Here is a 16,305-nt window from a genome sequence, read left to right as displayed (position 1 = left end):
TAAGAGAGACATACATAGATCTAATCTAAATGGAAAGTAGAAAAAGACAAGATCTCCTGAGTGAATTGGGAGCATGAGGACCTTGAGGGAAGGTTGAAGAGGAGAGGAGATGCAGGGAGGGGAGCAGAGAAAAATGTAAAGCTCAATAAAAATCAATAAAAAGAAGTCTCTCTAGTAGCTGGCTCCTTTACTTTTCTGATCTTTCAGCATTTTCCCCAATATCTGACTCTGGGATTTTATAATTAAGGCCAATTAGAATTCACACAGCAATTCTGGAATAGCCAAGTGCCAAGAATCCAAAGAATAATGCCAAGACATTAGTTGATGTACTGGTCCAAAGACAGAAGAAAGTGAAATTCTACCTTGAAGAAAAAATTTAAATCCTAGGATTCAGAAATGAATCTTAGTTTAGAACAGTAATAATTGATGATCAAAGAAGAGAGGAAATAAATACCCATGGGTATCCACCTTTAGGACAGATGCATGTACGGAGAAGCTGATAGAAGCTTCAATCATGGACAAAAGGAACCACTGTTTCATAATTCTAGTAGCTTTTATAGCTAAAGGAACGAGAAGCTGACTATTGGCTATTATATGTGTTTTCTCGATAATAATCCATGTCAAAGAACGGAAATCAAAACAGGGTCAGGAAATGTGCTAAGCTGGTAGAGTTTTCATAGCATCCAGCAAGCCCTAGGTTTCATCACTACCATCTCCTAACCTGAGCTTGGCAGTCTATGTTGTAATGCCATTGCTTGGAAGACGAAGACAGAAAGGTCATCTTTGCCTACATAGAGAGTTGAAGGCCATCCTGGGAAACAATAGCACATTTTCAAAAGTAAACAAAATGTCAGAACAGATCCCATCATTTCTGGTTAAAATCAAAGCAATACACATGATAATTCAAGAAAATTCGGACATCATCTTATACTAAAATGAACATTCTTGTCTAACAGGTTTTCAAAGGTATTTTCTCAGTAAATATACCTGCTTTTGTTTTATAAAGTAGTTCAGAGTGACCATGTCTTTGCATAAATTGGCATTTAGTATTAATATTTAAAACCTTAACTGTATGCCTAGTCTGAAAATAATATGTTCTACAGCTTAATTGACTATTTTTTTTTGTGAATCGGGATGCTTTGAACAACCTCAATTGAAAACAGCCTTTGAAACATTTTAAATAGAGGTGTTTAAAATGACATTTAACTATTTCATAAAACATTTATTTTCTGTCCATATGAAAAATCATGCTTTTAAAATATTTATTTATAGACACATAATTTATTGATTTTACTTGAGCACTTCTGAAAGACCATGGCTTTATTTTTTGAAATTACTGAGTTCATCGGTTTCTTTCTAAATGTACGTATTCTATATCCTCGACTTGCTAACTTTATTAATCAGGAAGTATATATCAAAAATTTACTTTTGTCTCAGCTGTTCTAACTTCCATATTTTGTAACTTGGAGTATTATAAAACTGAATTCAAGCCGGGAGGTGGTGGCGCATGCCTTTAATCCCAGCACTCGGGAGGCAGAGGCAGGCGGATCTCTGTGAGTTCGAGACCAGCCTGGTCTACAAGAGCTAGTTTCAGGACAGGCTCCAAAAACCACAGAGAAACCCTGTCTCGAAAAACCAAAAAAAAAAAAAAAAAAAAAAAAAAACTGAATTCACATTTTATCACAGTTCAGTACATTTTGAAAGGGAATAGACTATATTTTTCACATCATGCAAATGTGTTTAAATTGGTGTTTTGTCATTCTTAATTTCTCTCTTCTGGGGAGGATATAGCTAAGAGCACTGTGTGTACCAGGGAAAGCGCTATCATTGATCTTCCCTTCCAAGCCATTTTCTTCCAACTTGTCAACTTGAAATAAGGTTGTGCTGATAAGAAGCATAGAGCTGAGGGTATAGTTTAAAGGTATCAGCACTTCTCTGACATGCTTGACACCTGAGTTCAATCTTTAGTGCATGAATATTAAAAGTAAGAAAAAGTAGCCCGGTGGTGGTGGCGCACACCTTTAATCCCAGCACTCAGGAGACAGAGGCAGGCGGATCTCTGTGAATTCAAGGCCAGCCTGGTCTACAAGAGCTAGTTCCAGGACAGGAACCAAGAGCTACAGAGAAACCCTGTCTCGAAAAATCAAAAAAAAAAAAAAAAGTAAGAAAAAGTACAAAAACACTACAATGCAGATCCTCTGTAACAAATTTCACAGGTGTTAGCACCTTGCATATGTACACTATGACTACCAAAATCAGAAAACTAAAATCAATACAATGCTATTGGTTATAGTTCAGATCTTAAATGCTTCCAGAGACCAGCATAGAGAAGGCCTTACCTCTAAGAAGTAGAGTCTATTGGGATGTCTTTAAATAATTGGTAGCATGTCCTGAGAAATGACGAGAGAACACCAGAACATCCTCACCCTTTCTTTGGATTCTTCATCATGTGAGTAATTTTATTCTACACAGTCTGAGCACAGTGCTCCACAACAAACCCAAAGCAGTAGGATCATGGACTACATACCTCTAAAATTATGAAGAAAATTAAGTTTTCTCTCTTATTCATTTATTGTCTTGGATATTTTGTTACAGTAAAGAAAGCTAGCTAACATACTATCACACAACTAATGTATAATTTATGTCATAGTCTGTAGATGATTTAAGTTTTTCAGATTTTCTATTGAAGAACACGTTGCATCTCACATATGTGTGTCTCATCTTCCCTTAACTGCCGCAGTTCAATTTCTAAGCTATTGGTTTTGAAGTGGGCAGCATATTATTTCTGTTTGTCTGTTTGTCTTAGCTTAATCATCACTGTAACTACTGAGAACTCAAGAACAATGGCAATGTGTTTTTGATCCTACTGCACTTACTGGCTTTGTGGGAGCCTAGGCAGTTTGGATGCTCACCTTACTAGAACTGGATGGAGGTGGGTGGTCCTTGGACTTCCCACAGGTCAGGGAACCCTGATTGCTCTTTGGGCTGACAAGGGAGGGGGACTTGATTGGGGGAGGGGAGGGAAATGGGAGGCGGTGGCCGGGAAGAGACAGAAATCTTTAATAAATAAATAAATTAAAAAAAATAAAATAAATAATGAGGAAATGACTTCTAGAAAGGAAAGGGGTCATTAATAATCTTCAAACAGAAGACATTTTGTTTACTGTTGTTTACTAAATGGCTTAATGTTTCTATAGGAATAGAATAGTTAACTGTGAAAGTGGATACTTTGAAAGAAAGTTTGATCCAGTTTTTCTATCTTCGGCATGTTCACTCAGTCTACCATTTTATGATCCAGTACTTGAAAGCTTTTACCAGATACGGTTCTGGATCCTGGACTTCTCCATGACACAAGCTTCTGTTGTTTATTCTTGATGCATTTGGTGGTAAACAATACATTTTGGCTTGAAGATTATCCATGGCCCCCTTACCTTCAGTCAACCATAGGTTGTCGCTCATGTACATTGTGTCCAACTAAGGCAAATGCTGAACAGTAGCCAATCAAACCATCCCTTACATTTTTACTAGTATCCTATCACATTGGGAAGCAGTGCACGCTGACCATTCAGCAAAACAATTATAGTAAGTTGCCCCTAGAACCTAAGATTTCCATAATCATGGGCTTTTGGCCAGGTTTACAATGTCAGATATTAATTCCCTCTATGGAGCAGGCCTTAAATCCAATAAAAAAAATGATTGATTCCTCCCAAAATAGTTCTGCCACTATTGCCCCAGTGGCAATTTCTTGAATAGCGGTCAGTATTGCAATACCCAGAATCCAGTGACTAGACTCACATGACTTTTCTCTGCTACTGAGCTGCAGAACCCCTTTTCAGATGATGAAACCTAGTAAACACAGAGGAAGCTGAAGTTCAGGTCTTACTTAATTTCTCTTTCATAAAAGTATGCAATGTCTTCAGAAACAATTGTCTTACCACTATTTATAGTGACACTTCTATCTTATATTTCTATATGTGCTTTATCTATTTTTGTGTTTTCTTTCCATGTCTTATTTCTTCTTATCTATATTTATTCTATCCATGATCCTAGACCACATTGAATTAATGTTGATTTCCAGGATCAAATAGTGGGTCATAAAAACATACATACAAGTAATATTATAAGGACTGAACAGGTTATTTTGGGAACACATATGTATATGCACATACAAATATGTATGCAATAATAATTAGTAAAAGCAGAGTTCATAATCTGAAGGAAAGCAGCAAGGGCTATATTGTAGGGCTTGGAGGGGAACCAGAAAAGGGATAAATGCTATAATTCTATAATGATCATGAAAATAAAATTTTTAAAAAGTCATCAAATAAATTCATGAATGTTGTCGAGTCCAGATCCCTTTCAGATTTATCTTAAGAGCCAAGTCTTATTAGAAATTCATGGATGGGTTTCATGATTAATTGAAACTTTAAATTATGTATGAAACTCAATGTATTTCTTTGTATGGGTAGCATAAGTTGGTTTTTATTTTGTCTTGTTTTCTCTGGCAGATCATTACTTTGCCTCTTCAAACTCATCTGGAAATAAACTTTATAGTGACATGCTACAAAAATAGATTGGATAGAGATGATGTAAAAATAATCCTTTAATTTCTTTTTTAAATCACATTCTGAATCCTGAAATTAAATAAACAATCAAAGAAGTCACCTGCAATCTAAATTAACTACAGGTTCAATAAGAAAGAGACTGGAAGATGTAAGACCATTCTTTTTACGTAAGGATTCTGTAAATTTTGCCTTTGCCATCTGTCAACAGGGAGGAGCCTCCATTTATTGTGATCTAAGTTATAAAATAAAATTGTTATATTATAAATTACAATTGCTTATTTATTTGTGTGTGTGCATGTCTGTGCATAAAAGAGAAGTGTGTCTGTATGTGTGTGTGTATGAGAGAGAAAGTGTGTGTGTCTGTGTATCAGTGTGTGTGTGTGTGTGTGTCTGTGTGGGTCTGTGTCCCCACACACCTGAAGATGTCAGAGTACAATTTCTTGGAATCATTTTTCTCTTTCTTCCACAGATCCATCACCCTTGATGACAAATATCTTTACCAGCTGAGCCATCATACGGGCTCAATTATGTTATTTTTTGCTTTCAACAATTTCCATATTTAAACAATGAAATTCCTAATGGTGACAATGGAAGCAATATATAACTCTGAGAGAAAATCTTCTTTCTTTTCACTGTGTATTTTTTTTTATTGTATGTGAACCTGATATTTGTATTTGAGTGTTGATCCATGGCACACCAAGGATGGAGCTAACTTTTAGGGGTGGATTGTCTTTTCCACTGGTGAGTCCTGTGTTGACAGAAGTCTTGTCCCTCCTGGTCCTGCAGTCATTCAGTACCAAAGAAAACACAAGAAAGTCTACATTAATTATAAACTGACTGGCCTATTAGCTCAGACTTCTTAATAACTCTCATAACCTATATTAGCCCGTAATTCTCGTCTGTGTTAGCCATGTGCCTCGGCACTTTATTCAGCGAGGCAGTCACATCTTGTTTGCTCTGTGTCTGACTTTCTCTGTCTCTGGGTGACGACTGCAGACTGAAATTTTCTCTTCCCATAATTCTCATTGCTACAACTCTACTTCCTGCCTGGTCACCGTCACCCTTCCTATACTTCCTGCCTGGCTACTGGCCAATGAGAATTTTATTAAAAATAAAACAAGTGACAGGACAAAAGACTATTGTCCCACAGCAGTCCTGGGTATTTAGAAGTCATCACATTTGACCAACAAGTGATTTTGCCAGCTGAGTCTTCTCATAAGATTGCTTACTTCCTCCTTCTCCCTTCCCTCCGACTCTCTCTTCGCCTGCAAACCCTCCTCCAGCTGGTATCACCGTTTCCTCCTCCCTCCTGCCCTCTATGTCTTCCCTACTCCTGTGACAACTGTCTGCAATTTTAAAGTTTCTCAAAGGCAATAAATAACACATCAAATTAGGCAACTTCTCTACCAGGTGAGTCTTTCCTCCACACGCATCCCACATTGTTCTCTGTATCCCCTGTTAGCTTGCTTGCTTCCTTACAGACCCTGAGCAGTTGTTCTGAGTGAGCGGTCACGGGTACCTTCAGATTCTGCCGGGTGATCTGACCCACAGAGTCACCTAGAATTGATAATGGAAGCCCAGAGAAACTATCTATCAGTTTATTAGTTTGGGAAAAAGGTCTGTAAGTTAACTTACCATAGGAGATCTGGTCTGTGCTTATGGATACCCCACCCCAACTTATTTACTCTGCAGCTTTGTTTGACAAGCACAAAATACTCGACTTCATTTAACTCAATTTTGTCATTGTAAGGTAAGTGATTAGCCCCATCTTACACTCGGACCATGAGAGTTAGTCTCAAAGCCCCACCCAGTATCACTTGTAAAGTGATCATCTTTAATGATATAGCTTATCTCTTTATTTTGCAAATAATCCATAATACATGTCCCCAAACATTTTTTGTATATTTCTTCCCTTCTACCTTCCAGCTTACTTCAGTCTCTTTGATGGTATTATTAAGTCCAGATGGGGTTACTATCAAGAAATTTAAGGTAAAATTCTTCCTCTCATCTCACGTTACAAATTCATGCCCCATCATGACTTTTGTTTCTTCCAGGTACTTCCTTTTCTAACACCTACTTCATTTATAAAACAACAGAAATCATGCAGTAAAGTTACATAGAACACTATCAAAAATAGCAAAGCCTCAAACAGTTTACCACTATTAAATTGTCTGTGTAAGAACTAGTATTTATGTGAACTATTTCTCAGTATTGAAAACAAAGAGCAAAAGTACACTGTGAGCGCCATCTCCTGGAGAGAGAGAGAGAGAGCTTTGCCCACTTGGAAAGACCAACACTGTCTAACTTCTGTGCACAGTGCTGAGCTAATATCTGTAATCATATCACTATGCCTGTTTTTAACGTTTTTAAAGAATGACAGTAGGAGAAAGCTGCTTCTAAGAAGAATAGACATTAGAAATTGAAAAATTTTAAATTATGACACAGAAAATAAAAATAAATAAATAAAAATCTTTTAACTCAAAGGTAGTTCAGCAGTTAAGAGCACTGGCTACTCATCCAGAGGAACCAAGTTCAATTTCCAGCCTCCACATGGCTGCTCACAACTGGAGCTCCTGTTCAAGGGACTAGTTACCCTCTCCAAGCCTCTGTAGGTTCATGTATACACATATATGCATGCAGGCAAAATTCCCAACACATAAAATAAAAATAAATAAGTAAAAGCATGACGATCAGAAATATACACCAGAAAAGCAGGCGTGGAATAAGAACAACGTGTGAAATAAAAAAGGGTCTAACCAAGCCATAGATTATGGGGTTTTGTTTTGTTGCATGCTGAGTTTGAGTTTCCCCTAAGACATCTGTGAAGAGCTTTGAAGTGTGTACCTGGGTATATAAGATCAATGCTCATAAAGAAGATGTGGCAGAAACGCAGGTGTGAAGGTGATCAGCATATGGTCATTAAAGACATAGGTTGTGTGGGACAGCCTAGAGTGGGGGAAAGGAAGAGAACTAGCAATTCCGCATAGTGCCCCAAAGAGTGACTGCTGGCAGGATGGGCCTTCAGCATCTTTGTCCATTTGTGTGGTTATAAGACAATAGCTGTTGTTTGGGTTTGAACGTCGACTGTCTCTCATAGCGTCCTGTGTTTGGACACTCGGTCTACAGATGGAGATGCTATGTAAGAGACTGTGAAAACTCCATTAAGTACAGCTTTGGTGGAGGTGGGTCACTGGGTTGGGCACTGAGGCTTAATGTCATGGTTCAACTTACTCATACATTTGGTTTCCTGATTGTAGTTTCAATGTGCCCAGCTGCCTCATGTTCTTGCTATCATGCTGTTCTCACTGTGATGAACTGTATCCTTCTTATAGTTGTAGTAGAAATTTATTTCTTACAGTTCTGGAGGCTAGGTTTGGCCAACAAGTTTGATATCTAATAAAGACATACCTCTGCTTTCACAATGGCTTCTTATGTGCATCCTTCAGAAGGGAGTACTGTATTCTTGTGTGGCTCTAAACATGTCTCTTCTAGCCCTTTTGTAAGACACTATCCACTGCTTAAAAGGCTCCATCCTCAATGGGGATTGAGTTTTAGCACATGACTATTGAAGACCTCCAGACCACAGTCATCAGATGAAGGTAGGCAATGTAATGAATGTCGTCTTTGGAGACAAATCACTCCCTTACAGCACAGTGGTTCGTTCTAATGTGGCACTAACATTTAAGTTACTAAATATGATTGTATAAAACTAGTTTTGCATATAACTCCATTGTGTTAAACACCTATTAGAATTTCTACTAAGTTCTAAACTCGCTAATCACAGCTCCTGGGAGTGCACTGAAACTGTCATTCAGGCAGGTAAAATGTTATGACGGGTAGAAGTTTAGTTTAAAATTGCCCACTGCCATTTTGCACGCTGTAAATATGAAGCTCTCTGAGGCAGCCATGTCTATGTGAAGATCCTGAAGGTTATTTGGCATTAGCTGGGTGAAATTATATGATTATGAAGAAATGAAATATGATGGAAAGGTCAAAATTACCTTGGACTCTCTTAAGTCTTTGAAAACTAGTCATATACTTTTAATATTTCTATTTAACCTAACTTTTCCAGGGTGTTTGGTAAACCTTTCCAGTGTGCTGTTAAGACTTCTACCATCTTCAAAGCCAAGAAGTCCATAGGCAAAACAAACAGTAGCAACAGGACAGGTCTGGCTTTGCTGTAGCCTGCTGACCTAATGTCTGACAAAACATTTGTTAAATGTACTTACTTATGACTTTTATTTTACTTTGCTCATAAAAGGCCACACACCCTTTGGCAGGGTGAAGCATACTCCTCAAAGCAAAGGATCTATCCTCCCAGGCCATGGTCACTCCTTTTTGACTCAGAACAAACTCTTTTCTTATTTTCTTTAAAGCTGTGCTCCTGTTCTAGGTTACCCCTTCTCTCGTCATTTCTGCTCCTAAAGACGATCAGGTTAACCATTCCTTCCATGGCTTGCAGGCTAAGTGAGGAGCAGCAGAGGAGTCCCGCGGCTCAGCCACTCAGGGAGTTTCAACAGTTGTCAGTCGGCTTCTCCATGGCACAGTTTCCTAATCATGAAAAGAGCAATGTGAGACTTACCGAGATTTTCTCACTACCCCTGTTTCCCTGGAGTTATTTAGAATGCTTTAGTGTGTTTGTTTTTAACCTCTGGATTTCTTTTTTGTTATTGTCTTGTAGTTTTATTTTTTTAATTAATGTGCAAGGTATTAGATCTAATTATTGCATTTCAAAGTGTGTTAATACCTTTGTAGTCTTGAATGTTTGTTTCAGCAGAAACCTCCCTTTCCACTTTCTTGCTACTGTGAGCTAAATGAACCTTTTCAGTGGAACTGCCACATCCTCTCATTGAATTTCAGGTCACTTGCCATTCCTTTCTCTTAATTCTACAGAATAGAAAAGGACCAAACTCCAAAGAACTCTGACCTACTCTTACTCACACTCCTTCAGCAGCATTCAAATTTAATTAAGTCAGATAGATGTGTGTTCAAAAGGTTAGCTATAAGGAGCCTGAATACCCTAGATATCCAATATATTCTTCAGGACTACTCCATTTTTCATTTTCTGTCAATGCATTGTAAAATGTCTGATCAGCAGAGATGATGAGATGTACATCTCCTTTAATCTATTTGAATGTTTCAGGCCTTTGCATTTTGTTAATTTTTTAATCCATTTTATGTGTGAGATATTATAATAGCAACATTTCTCTCTTCCCTGGCCTCCTAAACCCTCTCACATAACCCTCCCAACACTCCTTCCAACTCACAGTCTCCTTTTTCTGCTAATTGTTAAAGCATTCATATATATTTATTTCACATATATTCCTAAGTATAGCCTGTTCAGTATATAAAACATTACATGTATGTATGTTTTCGGAGCTGACCCTTTGGCACCTGACAACCAATTGCTGTGCTCATCCCTGGGTAAGACTGTATCTCCCACTCCCAGCTTTGATTGGTGGCCTGTAGTTTTTGTGTAGAGGAGAGGCCTCATGGGCTTTTCCTGCCCACTTTTTCATGTCCACCTGTGCCATCCTCGTTCAGCTCACACCGAGCAGTCGTTTTGGTGAAACCTTATGGGTATAGCTAGTGATATTACTAGGAGACACAATCTCACAGCAAACTCCTAGAACCTTTGGCTCTTACACTCCTTCTTCCTCACTTCTTCCATGTTCCCCAAATAAAAAAAAAAACTTTTGTATATATTATGTTAAATGAGAGAGCCCACAGATGTGAGCCTGTTCCACCTTGACTGGAGGTCAGAGAGACTGAGCTTATTTTTTTCTCTTTCAAAGTTTTTGACAACAGATGTGGCTACAAACAAGAGATTCAGACCTAAGGTGAGGTTAATTAATATTTTCAGTATACAGGTGGAACCAACAGTCAGAGAATTCAAACCTATTCCTTATATCATGTTATTGAAGTCTGTTGCATACATCCTCCCCTTTTGGAGTGCAGTATATAAGAACGTGGAAAATAAGTGCGGACAGATTCAGTATTCCCTGAATTCTCCTCCCAATGAAGTTCTGTGCTTCTGTCTCTTATTTCTCTCACATCTCTGTTCCTTTGGCTTAACAATTCTAATCCTCATCCTCCTACCCTAGAACATATGAATTTTGTTGAGGTTGGGCTTCAGCGGTTCAATACTTTCACATTGCTCCTCAACAACGAAGAAGTATAAGTATAAATTAAATGGGCAGGGAAATACCAGTCAACTTTGAATTATAAAATAAGAAATTGAAAGCCAATTTTATCAATATCATAAAACAGCACTGAGTAGTTCCTCAGCTATATTTAGGTATTTACAGAACACTCTCATGTCATAGAGAACATGGGGCAAGCATTTTCTTAACATTAGAGGTGTAAGACATAACCACTTTGGGTTATGGCTTAAATGGTCTGATTCCACTATGCTAAAACTAAAGACATGGAGGACTTTATCCCAACTAACGGATTATGCAATCTCACTGTGACAAAAGCAGAGCCCAAATCAATTGCTGCCTTATATATATTTCCTTCTAGTATTCCATAACTGTCTATTTCCTGTAACCCAGTCACCTCTAGCAAGGAGCCAGGCCCCTCCTCTCACTGTGGCTGCCTGAAGCAAATTTTATCATTCAGGTGCTCTCCTCCAGCTATCACGATCTACCTCTTCTTTGCTATGCTCTTCTTAAGCCATTCCCAAAGAAGTTGCCCCATCCTTTGCCTGAGCCTCTGTTCATCTAAGTCACAGATTAGAGAAATCCTATCCAGTACACAGTCCAGTGCACTCTGGAAGGAGGAGATGTGTCCCATCTTAGAGTAACTCCAGATGGCTACCACTGAGCTCCACAGTAAGCAATAGCCATAAAAAAAAAAATTTGGGAACAAAGCTAAAAACTGCTTAGAGTCCTGTTTAGTGTTTTTATTCTGAACACAACTGAGTTTAACTCCAATGACCTTAATGTGCACCCTTCTAACTTAGATCTTGTTGTCTACATTATTAGGAAATAGGAAATACTTTGAGATGGCATTAATTTATAAATAACCTGTGGCTATCTAGGCATAAATAAGAAGGTCTATAGCCTTTTAATCTTCGATGCTACAGTGAGATTTTGTAGCCATGTCTTAAAATCAAACAGGACTGCATATAGAACTCACTTTAGTCAGTGATCCACTCCACTGAGAATTTCAGAATCAGAGATTTCAAAACAGAGAAATGCTGAGAGAGTCCTATAGCGCCGAGTAACTGGGATTTATGTGTTGGGGAAGATCGTCTGCCCAAACCTGAGAGACAGCATTCTCTGATACATAGGCAGAGTCAGTCTCACTGGGCTTGTTATGTTGTGTAAACATGATCAGTGACAAGATTAGGCTCTCAGTAAAGAATTTCAGAGCTCTATGCATCTATGGTCCACCAAAGGCCTTATCTTCCACTTAATGAGACCATCAAACAGGGCATGCTGGGGTTTTTTTTTTTTTTTTTGGTCTTGCTCATCTCTCAGAAATGTTCAATTAAGCATAAGTAAAGATAAAAATCTGCTAATTTTTTAAAATAGAAAGCACACGGAGAAAGTGGCAATGTCATCCAATAATAGAGAAACAAAGGGAGAACAGAATGTCAACAAACACTGTCAAGTTTTCTTTGGTTCATGCACAAGATGTCATTGTAACATCTAGGTGACCATATGTCTGTAACGTGGCAAAGCCATTCTCTGGGCACAAATCCAGGTCTCCAGCTTACCACACGCTAGTTAGCATTAATAATTCATCGTATCATCTGAAAACATTGTGTAATATACCTAGGCAGCTGAACCATACAATCCAGCTTAGCCGCAGTTCTCCACACAATTCAACGTCTCCATGAAAAAAAAGTTTCTGCTTTAATTTAATGAGTCTCATGCTCAGTCATTCAATGAGAATTTCAATAAAACATCTATCAAAGATGACTCAGCCACTGGTTGAGTGTGCGGGGAAGCAGGGGGCGGGAAGACAGAAAAAAAAAAACCCAGGAGACTGTGGAGGTGGAAGAGAAAATACTAGGCATCTTATGCCTGCCATGTGCTAACCCGCAGGCTGGAACCCTGAAATTCTCACCACAGTTCTGTGAGGCAGGTAATAGTCCCACTGGAGAGAGGAAGAAATGAAGACTTAGGAAAGGTAAGCAAATTAGCTACATTCATTACTCTAGTTGGAAGGGCTCCAAATGTTTCATGGAAATGATCCCTTGAGTAGTCGAAGGCACATGCTCTAGGGAAAATAAACTAGAAAACAGCTTCGAGATATTTAATATGTGACATAACCGATGACTCAAGCAAGCCCTGGGAAGGTCTCAGGTAGGATTAGCCACACAGTGTCAGCAAACTCTAGCAAAGCTGTTTCATGAGCATGAGACTTGGTATGGCTCCAAGGCTTCTTGGTGTTTCACATCATGGGGTTCTCTCAGTTTAAACACTGGCCTAATTCGAGAATTTGAAAAATTCCAGATGGCCATGAAGCTCAGAATGCTTGACTTTCAACAGGAAGGAATACACGTTGGCTGGAGCAAAGACCACAGATAGCAGCCTTCTCCTTGGAGGAAGGAAGCAAAGGAGACAGCTTCTTCAGCTTCTTCCTCTTCCAGTGAAGATTTTGCTGACAGAACACAGCCAGCTGCATGAGGCACTGTCAGCTGCTGCGGCATGCGAATGATTTACACCCGCTCACAGAGAAGTATCTGCATTGGCCACTTAAGAAGGTTACAAATGCTGAGAGGGGGGGCGATATCCCTTCCGAACCCCCATTTTCCTTAAAATACTAGAATTACCATCATAGTTTTCAAAAGGAACTAGCTATCACGAAGTTCACAGAAAAGGCTCAGTGGTATTCACAGCACATGTCATAAGTTTTAATGAAAGCTTTTCACTTTTAGTATCAAATTTTCATTTGCTTATTGTAAAAGAGAATGGTCAGATGAATAGTGTGGCATCACTTGCCAAAAATTGCATTTTTCTCGGTGACTATGGAAACACTGACAAGATCAGCAAGGATGAACGCTTTCCACCTCTTCTGCCTCCAGCCTCCAGTTTTCACATCTGCTATTTGAGACTAATTGAAGAAATGATGCACATTTTTCCAGATATGCTGTTTCCATACACCCCATATGCAAGAAATATAAGGACTAAAAACTATCCTTTGTAATAGCAAGAAAATAGTCAAAGAAAGCTTTAGAGTAATCTCTGTGAAAGAATTTGGTGCTGCCTAGGGTGGGTGAATAGAGTGAGCCGAGTTAAGATGAAGTACGTTAAGGGAGGAGTGAAGAACGAGCAAGGAGAGATACAGCTTAGATCTTGAGGTAGAAGACTGGGAGTGTCCATTTGGTGGCACAGAGGAAGGTGTTTGCTTCCATTTAGTGGTAGAAAAAAAGCCTGAGTACATTTAAAGGTTGGTGGTGGCTTTTAAGGAGAGAGAAATTGAAGGTAAATAAGGAAGTCTGTAAGGAGAAACCAGCAAGTGGATTCAGAGGGGAGGAGCAGGATCCTTCTTAGAGAGAAGCAAGTGAGAACATGGTTCAGGACAATGGTTGACTCCTGTGTGAAGCAAAGGAAAGAACTTGAGATAATGGCTTCATGGGAAAACAACACAGCTTCAAAGAACTTCAAAACTTCCATTTCTCCTCCATAACCATATTGGTCCTCCATGCCTTCAGAGACCAACCAGGGTTTGACTATCCATAGCCCAGAAGAATGAATTCAGTTTGTTACAATAAAAACATGTGTAAATCCAAATTTAGTGCAAAATTCCTCTGCTACAATTTGCTCTTCCTTTAGTCATACTTTCATACATTATGAAACCAGAAATACAGTCTAGGGACCAATGAGTACAAAACACTTAATTGGGAGTTAGCTTACAATTTCAGAGGCTAAGTCAATTAAAGCCACACCCACTCCAACAAGGGCAACGCTCCTAATCATTCTACTTCTTATAAATAGTGCCACTCCTGGGTGACTAAGCATTCAAATATAAAAGCATATGGAGACCATGTTTATTTAAAGTACCACAAGACAGAATATTCTTTAGAGGAAATGACACTGAACTTCAATTTAAGCACAAAATTATTTTAATGAGCCAGTTGTGCTTTGGGAATGTAGACAAAATCAGTAGAGTACCCAAAATCTTAACTTTTCGAATCTATAAGATGAAAGAGTAATAGAGTAACAGATCCTTTTGGATCAGCAATCCTTTAATCTAGAATGTAAACCAAAAAAGAAAATAGTAGGAGAATTATTTTTCCTGGATTTTCACTTTGAAATTACTACTAAAGCATACAAGAAAAGGTTTTAGCCTCTATGATGTCTTCAATAAGACACTTTCGAGTAAAAAGCTTGGATCTCACCTAAAATGTCGAAAATTAAAAAAAAAAAGAGAGACAAGTGTTAAAAACAGACAATAATAGCCTAGTAGGAAATAACAATATTGAAATCTTAGGAAACAAAGGAAAAGCAGGTCATGGGAACAGGTTCATTTCTCAGGTCTAATGTGTGCATGACATAAAAGTTAAAAAAAAAATTAGTATGTTATGTGACTAAATTCTTAAAATTTAAGACTAGATATCAAATATTTAACAAAATATTTACTTTGTTTTTATTAGTAAGAATACCATACTGGGCAATCATTTTCAGGTCAACAAAATTGTTTTTGTTTTTGACAGTCTTTATTGATCATACCTATTCTCACTGTCCCGCCAACATAACTTTCTCTCAACTTCATGCCCTTTCTTCCCTCTTTCTGCTTTTAAATAACCCATTGAGTCCCATAGTGCTGCTAATGTTTGGACGAGTATCTATAGGAGCATGGACGGGGTCAACTACAGCGGCATGGACAACCAACTGATGTCCTTTTCTGGAAGAAAAATGACTCTCCTGCTCTCAAAGGCTGTCAACTGCCAATAGTTCCTCAGCTAGGAGTCTACCCCCTAATCATGCTGGGTTTTTTAAAAGAACTTTATACATGAATACTGAATTATCATTTCCAACCATTTCTCTCCAAATCCTCCTCTAGTCCCCCTACTGCTGTTTGGCTGCAGCTGCTGTGGTGAGCAATGACTCAGAGCTCAAGAAACGCATGTGGAAGCTCATTAGGAAAGGACAGGGTAGGAGGGTCAGTGGACTGAGAGGAGAAGTGAAGGCCGAACAGGCAGGTGGAACTTATTTTAAAGGGAAAGCTCGCACATGCATAGAGCTGTACACAACTACTCAATGCATGATGTAGCCATGCAACGCATGACATAGTGACCTCCGGTGGCAGGACCTCTGGGCTGTTTGCCAGAATGCCGGTGGGCGGCTCTGAGCACGCGGGTGGAGGGGGGGTGATGATTAAAAGTCATGTGCTTGTGTTTAGGGCAAGCAGATTAAGGTTGGAAAACCGATTGAGGGACTGTTGATGGAGGAAATTGTTCTTCCTCTCTCAGCAGTCATTGGTTGCCTGTAACTCTTCATCTAGGCTGGCGCCTTGAGAAATTTCTCGTCCTTGTTGGCATATTGACTGGTATGGTTAATATGGAGATCTTGATTGTATGGATAACACTTCCCTGCCATGCGCAGAAGATACTATCTTTCTGCAGGCATTCTGGTCCTCTGGTTTACTATATCTTTCAATCTAGATAAAATATGTTCTTATGAAGTAATAAAAACAGGAAGTGCCAGGCAGTGATGACACACACGTTTAATCTCAGCACTCAGCAGGCCAAGGCAAGTGGATCTCTGAATTTAGTGTCAGCCCC

This window comes from Microtus oregoni, unplaced genomic scaffold (assembly GCF_018167655.1).
Source record: "Microtus oregoni isolate MIOR12 unplaced genomic scaffold, Mior012 000026F_ref0000081, whole genome shotgun sequence".
In the NCBI taxonomy this organism is placed as follows: Eukaryota; Metazoa; Chordata; class Mammalia; order Rodentia; family Cricetidae; genus Microtus; species Microtus oregoni.
Note: the sequence above shows the minus strand (reverse complement) of the source record.